The sequence below is a fragment of the Triplophysa rosa genome, unplaced genomic scaffold (assembly GCF_024868665.1).
Source record: "Triplophysa rosa unplaced genomic scaffold, Trosa_1v2 scaffold1_ERROPOS1869263, whole genome shotgun sequence".
Classification (NCBI taxonomy): Eukaryota; Metazoa; Chordata; class Actinopteri; order Cypriniformes; family Nemacheilidae; genus Triplophysa; species Triplophysa rosa.
The window spans coordinates 87,672-96,020 of NW_026634215.1; positions in this window are offsets into that span (position 1 = coordinate 87,672).

Consider the following 8,349-nt stretch of genomic DNA (forward strand, 5'->3'; position numbering starts at 1 on the left):
ATATATTTCAGCATTGGCATTGTTCTGACATTTTTATTATTAGGAAAAAAACTCGGAGTGCGGTTAGTAGTGACCATCAATGTATAGAACCTATAACGTTTGCTAAAATGAACTGACTGTTGTCAGTGTTTTATTTACAGACTAAATTATGGACAAAGTTTCGCATGATGCAGAGAGCAATAGTGTCAAATTTAAGCCTGGTGGTCGTTTGGATATGAGTCACGGGTTCCTTCGGCACATCAGGAGAAATCAAATAGCCAGGTGTCGCACCATCTTTCATCAGCATAGTGCATTTTAGTTTGAGCCCTAACGTAACGTTATATGGAAATAAAAATAAAAAGGTTTTCGTGTAATCCGTAACGTTATATGGAAATAAAAATAAAAAGGTTTTCATGTAATCCGTAACGTTATATGGAAATGAACATAAAAAGGTTTTCGTGTAATCTGTAACTATGAGATCAGTTAAGATTCACTCAAGAATCAAATCCTACAGATAATCATGAATTGTAAGTTGTTTTTAATAGCAGATTCCTATGGATATTGTGCATTATCAGAACTGGAATATTGTCTTGCTACTGGAAATCTCAGGGGAGATATAGGAATTATAATATACAGGAATAATTTCGTTGATTCCTTTTTAATGTTATACAGGGGCATTTTGTAATATTGTTCATCATATTATCATAATAATCGTATGGTTGACATGCAATTGTTTTATTATTTTTTACAGGGATGATTATGACAGAGAGGTAAAACAGGCCAAAGAAAAACAGAGGCGCAGACCCTTCACTACCCCCCGCCATCCAAAAAGACCTGACCAGCAAGTGTACCACCTACGCCATCAGAGTAAGTTACATAGGTAGAAATTATTTTATTCACTATTTCACAATATAAAGAGATGCAGTTTGTATCATTTAAAACATGCAAATCAAGTAAGTATCATGCAAAAATATTACTCGGCAAACTAATGCTGGGGCCACACCAAAAGATAATCGGGCCGATTTCTCCCCTTCCGACAGTCCTAGGTAAAGTCCCGATGATCTTAAAAGGCTATAAAAATTATATTATCAGATTTCCCTGTGGTGTGATGTGTGTTAATAGTGAATGAACCTGATCAGAAGAACATTGGAGCCGCCTCGATCGAGAATCTTAAACCTGGCTCAGATTACAGGATTCTCGGTAGGGTTGGGCATCGTTTCAAATTTATCGATTCCGATTCCAAATTCGATTCTGCTTATCGATTCTGATTCCTAACTATTCTTAGTTTCGATTCCAAAGCTGTGAAAAAGCTAATAAAAGTCAAGCAAGATCAAAAATATTTATTTTGTGCCATTAGTTACAGCTGAACTCACAAAAAAGTGTCCTGTGTGAGCCTTCCTTTCGAAGCGAGGGAGAAGGGGGTCTCACGTGTAGCACAGGTGCGGACTTACCGTTAGGCAAAGGTAGGCAATCGCCTGGGACCCCAAGCTACCAGGGGCCCCCAAAAAGAAGGGGTGGACTTAACCAAAAAGCCATGTCAGCAGCCACGTAGAGCCCCAAGTAATCATCAAAATAGTCTGGACATCCCTGTTAACGTTTTACGTTATTACATCTGTACGAAGGCACTCCCCCCATTATAGATTAGAGTGGACCATTCCATTTGCACCGTTTATTCGCGAGACGAGTTCGACACCAGCTAGAGAAAGTTAACGCAGCGGCGGAATTAGTAGAACTGCCCACAGCGAGAGTGTCATTGTGTGGTCAGGGCTCTAGACTAACTTTTTGCACTGGTTGCACTGGTGCGCCTAACTTTTTTTCTTAGGTGCACCAGCACAAAAGTTAGGTGCACCCAAATTTTCGACCACATCACATTTAACACCGCAGTTTTACCAGTTCATTTCTTTTTAAATCGCTGTCCATATAGGCAAAATTGACTTGTAAATGATTAACTAACAATATGGTCAACATAAAGTTCTTTATTTGAAGCACAATTCTACAAGAAAGGTAACTTACTGAAAAAGTGTTGGTGCTTAAAGTGCTTCACTGAACTGAAACTTAAAACATCTCAAAATAAATGGACCAGGGCTTGACATAATCTGGGAGGTTGATGGCTCCGTGTCAGAGCATTGCTTATGATTTTCAGACCGATCAGGACTTGACATTATTCACGAAAAAGTTGTCAATCGTTCTTTTCATCTTCTCTCATCATCCGCGGCTACATCCACTCTGTTTAACTGACGGGCCTATAGGCTCCTCCCCTCTCTGTCTGACTGCAGCACACGCATTTTCACATGAACACACCATAGGTTGCTCTAGACTTTTTTATTGTCCGTCATTTTGACTGACAGGCTCGTCAAAAATCCGTCATAATCTATTATTACCCGTCACTATGGTGCAAGGTGGCGTTAGGTGGTAATTAGTATGTTCGTGACGTCATCACGCTGTACTTGCATCTCGGAACTTGTTGTATTTTAATACAACTGAATGCCCAATAAAGCCGTTGTTGTTTATATTCATCTATATATTTAATGTTTTAATGTTTATGCTCATATGTGATTCGATCTGGGAAAACTCGACACATGGTGCAAATTTATATATTACCGTTTTTGATACCAAGCCCTTTTCAAATCAGTTTTTATTTTGCTCATTGTACGTATGTAACAAAAGTTATGGCTGAGGTCGGCTGAAGCGCTAGGATTTTCAGGAACGGAATTTGGAGAAAAACGGGTTTAAAGTGATGAAAATAAAAGCACAACAGTCCAGTATCACAAGTAAAAGTCACTTTAGAGTAGTGAAGTCTAAAAATACTGTACAAAACCGTTTGAATAAAACGAAAGTAAGGAAAATGGTGCGGGCACACTTAAAGAACGAGAGCTCTGCCATTATCACTAGGAAACTCGCAAACAACTAATAAGCAGTGAAGCAAATTTTACCTTGTTTATCATGTGCGTAGTGTCTGGACTTTTGATCATCCCTTGTATGTTTTGCGATCGGATAACTCCCGGTGCTGCAGACGGGGAGCTCTGTCATCTCACGAAAACATTGTATGAAAAAAAACTTTGCATGCCGTAGTTTACACAGGACTGGCGGGAATGTGAATTTGATACTCCTTCATTCTTCATGTTATGTAGTTTACTTTGATAGGTGAACTGTCTTTCCCGTGTCCCAGCGCGACATCCGACGGGTTTTCCCAGATCGCTTCACATATGTATAGTCAGTAACAATGACGGGTGAAAACACGCACGTCCCTTCGCGAGCATATCACGCTCTAATGAAGGGAAACGGGGAGTTACAAATTGCCCTCATTGTAATCCGTCAAAATAGCTGACGGACGGACGAACGGCCTTCAGATTTTTCCGTCACTGGTAAACATTTTTTGTCAATGACAGTGAATTTTCGGTTAACACGACCTCTGGTACACACACTTACAGGAAAATCTGGACCACGGCCAATCCGAGGGGCGGTCCCGCCCTTCACTATCTCTGATTTATTTAGACCACGATATGGGCCTAATGTGTGTCTGTTGTTGAATCACAGGGAGACTTTCAGAGTCGCAGAGACTTTTTTTCTCCCTCGACCGGCTGGTCGCACTGGTGCGACCTCAGATTTTTCTTAGTCGCACCATTGAGAAATCAAGTCGCATGTTGGACCAAATTGGTCGCACTCTAGAGCCCTGGTGGTGCATTAGCTGCAAAACGAAGTAAAAATCGCAGGGAAATAAAACAACAAAGAACGCAGATACACCAGCGGAGAGGAAAAAAGACGATTTACAAAAGATTGTTTCCAAAGTCTCTGCTTTTCCCCCCACACAAACTCCACCACTGCTCCTACAGCAGTAGCACATCTCTCTCCCGCCAGACACAGCACTCTCCCGGCCATGAGCAATGATAATGTGCCGGTGAGTATTTCTCCATGAACACCGACAACACCGTTATAATGACTGACGACCAAAACATCTGTCAAACAAAGAGCGCTGTGCGCTTGGTAGGAGAGGGCCAGTTCAAAGGTAGAAAGGTTGTTTGACTCCACTGCGCAGATCGATGTGCACATAAAGACATAATATAATAACGTCAGTGCAGTGCTAACGATTCATACTGTACACACTAGTACAGAAATTTGGTCACATTTAAATGCATGAAAGGTCGTTAACCCCAAAAAACACGGAGAGAGGGCACACTTTGTATATAGTAATCCCAGATCAAGGTTTTTCCTGCATAAAGAAATTGGAGGCAGCCACCTCAATCAAATTTCCTGCCGCCTTAGACTCTCGTCAAAAATATGTTGAGTGTCTTCACAAAAAACACTGCGTGCATTATTAAACAGATTGTCATTTGTAACTGCAGTTACGAAACAATGGAGGCGCAGTTTCGTTACCAGCAGTGAGACGCTGAAGAGTTCAGTAAAAGAGCTATATTAGGAGCTGTATTAGCTGTGTTTCACAGCTGATCAGGTGTTTTACGTTCAATTTACATTTTCTTGAATTTCTTAAAAAGATTTCCTAAATTAACTTGCTGTACATCATTATAATGTTTTTAGCTGTGAAGTTGGCTCGTTGAATCAGTGTTATTCTGTACACAGCGAGTTCGCCAGTATGAACGCACATTGCGATCAGAACGACTCGCAAACAAATGACTCCTTTGAACCAATTCGTTTACACAGAATGTAAGAGATCAGTGAACCGTTCAAAGCTCAGTGAACTACAAGAGAACGTAGGGTGTGAATGAGCTTTGCTCATTTAGTTATACTGGTTACTTATGGGCTAAAAAGTCTTCTAAAAAGGCTTATATTAAAACTTTTCTGTTTGATTGAATAAATTTAATGGTTTATATAACTTATTAGTTTTCATTTCATCAATTTTTTTTAGAACTTTATTATAAGTGTTTTGTTGAGACACTTATCCCATGTTTTTCATTTGGGAATTCATTATTATATATATTTTTTTAATTAGTCAGTATCTGTGTTTATTAAGCTTAGTTTTCCTCTGTCACTTTGACTGGGGGTGAAAAGTTGTGTGCTTTGAGCAGGAAGAAAAATAAGGGTTGCAGTAAAGTAAAATGGTGCATCGTTGGGGCCCCCATACATGGATTTGCCTAGAGCCCCCAAATCACTAAATCCACCCCTGGTGTAGCATCATGTGACGGTGTTCTGTCGAATTGTCCTACCCTGTCAGATTTTCCTACCGCAGGGCAAAACTTCATATAATCTAAAACACATCCACAAAATAAACAGGTAGGATGATTTTACATTGCAAAATACCCTGTCAGATAGTCCTACCAGCTTAAAATAAACACATAAAATAAGTGTACAGCGTAAATACCCTGTCAAATAGTCCTACCAGCATAAAATAAACATGTAGGATAAATTTACTGCACAATACCCTATCATATTGTACTACCAGTATGAAATAAATATGCAGAATGATTTAACAATGGAAATACACTATCAGATTCCTGTAGCAGTATAAAATAAACAGGTAGGATGATTTTATAGCGCAAAAAAATGACGTAACATTGATGTGCGCATGGCTCCGGCGTTGAAGTGTGGGCACTCGGGATGCGCAAAGCATCAAACACGGTGCATTCTTGTAATTCGATACGATGAACCAACCGCGCAGATGCTTTGCCATATTGCTGGTGACACCCGTCTTGCAACATAATAGTTTGTCACAATAATTACACTTAGCTTTGTCTTTTTGTGATTTCGCAAAATGCAGCCACACTTTAGTGCGTCTTCCACGGTCCATCGTGTGAACTGACTTTTAGTATTTGAGCGGAAGGTCCTCGCAGATGGATATGTCAGGTCAGGTGACTCAGGTCTTGACAGATGACGTGAAAATTATGTGACCGTGCGGTCCGGAATCGTTAAGTGGAATCAAATTTTTTTTTTAAAGGGACCCGATTCCTTTCTTATGGATCCGATTCCAGAATTGGAATCGAATTTCGATTCCCAACCCTAATTCTCGGCCAGATTTTACCTCGATTTTCCCCTCCTGAGAATCTTTGAAAAGGATCTTATCCATCCGATGTTTGGTCCAGATTATCACTTAATGTGAGGCATTCACACATCAAATCTTACATATCCCGATCTACTCCGAGAACAATCGGGTCCGCCCCGATCATATCAAACGTGTTTGATATTTAGGATTTCAAATCGGGGTGATGACGTTGGTACTTTTACAACAACCAATGAGAGACAAGACTGCAAGAGGACGGAGTGACTGACAGAACTTTAAAAGTGTAAACCGCAACTGCTGCAGAGCAGTGAATTGAAATGTGGCAACAGAACAAATACCTCTATAATGCGTCCTTCAAGTTGTTGCTTCGCAAAGACCATTGTGTTCTGTATTTTACATAGTGAACACGAGCTTCTTCTTCTTGGTTTTTACCGGCAGCCTGCATCCATAATGTTGCACTAGTGCCATCTGGTGATCATCAACTTCTCTATTTAGTCATATTCTTGCTATAAGTCCTGTTTTAGTTAGATACCAGAATAGGTATTTTCTACCTTGAACACATCTGACCCATTCTAGTATGTCCTTAACCCTTTAGGCGCCAGGGTTTTTTGGAAAACATGCTGGATTTTGACATCAAGATTTCAAAAGCTTGTGGCTTGAAAGGACTTAAAGATAGAGATCTTCTGTAAATTAGAAAAATGTTGGGCATGACCAAAAGTTTATGTGGGGTGTAAATATACTCATCTAATTTGCATATTATGACGTCATCCGGGGATGCCAACTTGAATTTCATAATATTCAGGAAATAGTAGATATTGAATTGATGTTTGAACTTATTTGCATGTTTTTTTTACTCTTTGATCCTTATTCCAAATGATCAGGAAAAGAGGAAATCAACAGTAAAACTATTAGTAACTGTAGTAAAATTATTACTATATTACTGTGCCATAGTAAAATGCATGTGCCTATTTTTTGATCAGTTGACCAGCTATCTGCCCAATCAGCTGCCTCTACCTCTAGCAACAGCTCTCCTATGGACACTACAACCACGTTCACCCCTGCCACCCCCATCTCCGTTAGGCAAAGGGTCGAAATAATCGCTCGTTTGTGCTTTGTGAACATTCGCGCCTTGCACGGCGGCACCATTGCGCTGCACAGCTGTACCAGGAGATGCGCGGTGATTAGACAACCAATCGTGATTTCCAAAAGGCAAATATTCCCCTTCAGAGTCAGAATCGGCAAATAATATTCGCAACACACCCTCGCGGTACAACTTTTTATTAGCAATTTGGCAATTTTCTCTCACAAATCTCACAATTTACTCTCACGCTCTGAACTGAACTGCTTCCGCTTCAATGACACATGATAGCTCACTTGCTCTGCTATTTGCTCGAACACTTTGAATGGGAACATTACGTCATTTTGGTCTAGAATCGAAGTACTACATGTCTGCCATCTAGTGGTATGGAATACAAATGAGATATTACACCATATTAGGTAGGGATGTAACGATTCACTTAGCTCACGATGCGATGCGGTTCACGATTCTGATCTCACGATGCGATTTATTCACGATTTACTCACGATTTATTTTGAAAAAATGAGTTGAAACAAATTAGAAATGAACAACGTTTTCCCTTGCATTATTTCTTAAATGCTTCACGTTTCTTTGTATGATAAAATAATGTTTTATTTCAAATAACAAAACTTTATTTGTATGATAAAATAATGTTTTATTTCAAATAACAAAACTAAACTGCAATTTTATAACAAATTAATAATAGAAAAAGTCTCTTTAATATAAACAAACTAATACTGTCTGTGCTTTTCTTGGATTTTTTTGCATTTAAGAAATATCAGCATCCACGTTTAGGTTTGCAGTGAAAATAGCGGCCCCTGCTGTTCAAAAAATGTATTGCGATTCAGTTCAAGCCTCAACCGATTTGAATCGTCGCTCATTATAACCGATTTTCAACCGGCTCACGGTGAATCGTTACATCCCTAATATTAGGATCTACAGCCTATTTTATGAAGTATGACGTCTTGTCGCAATTCTGCGACTTTGGCGCTTAGAGGGTTAATGTTGAAATGAATGTATGTTCAGTGCAGGTTTAGAGATTAGGTCATTTTGCACATTTTCCTTCATTATATTGTTGTCAGAAATTGTTATGCCGTCGTATAGATATGAAAAGACATGTTTATTTATTTGGTCTGCCGAAAACCATCAATTCATGTTTTTAGGTATTTAATTGTCCGGACCTCGGCTGGTAAGGAGGGTTCGTTTACTGGACCTCAAGCAATTTTAGTTGAAGACTGCTGCACTAAACCATACTTTTACAAGCTGCTGCTTCCTCACACAAAAACATCCCCGCATGACCACCAGTTGACATAATGCCATACTACCACTAAATGTCCCC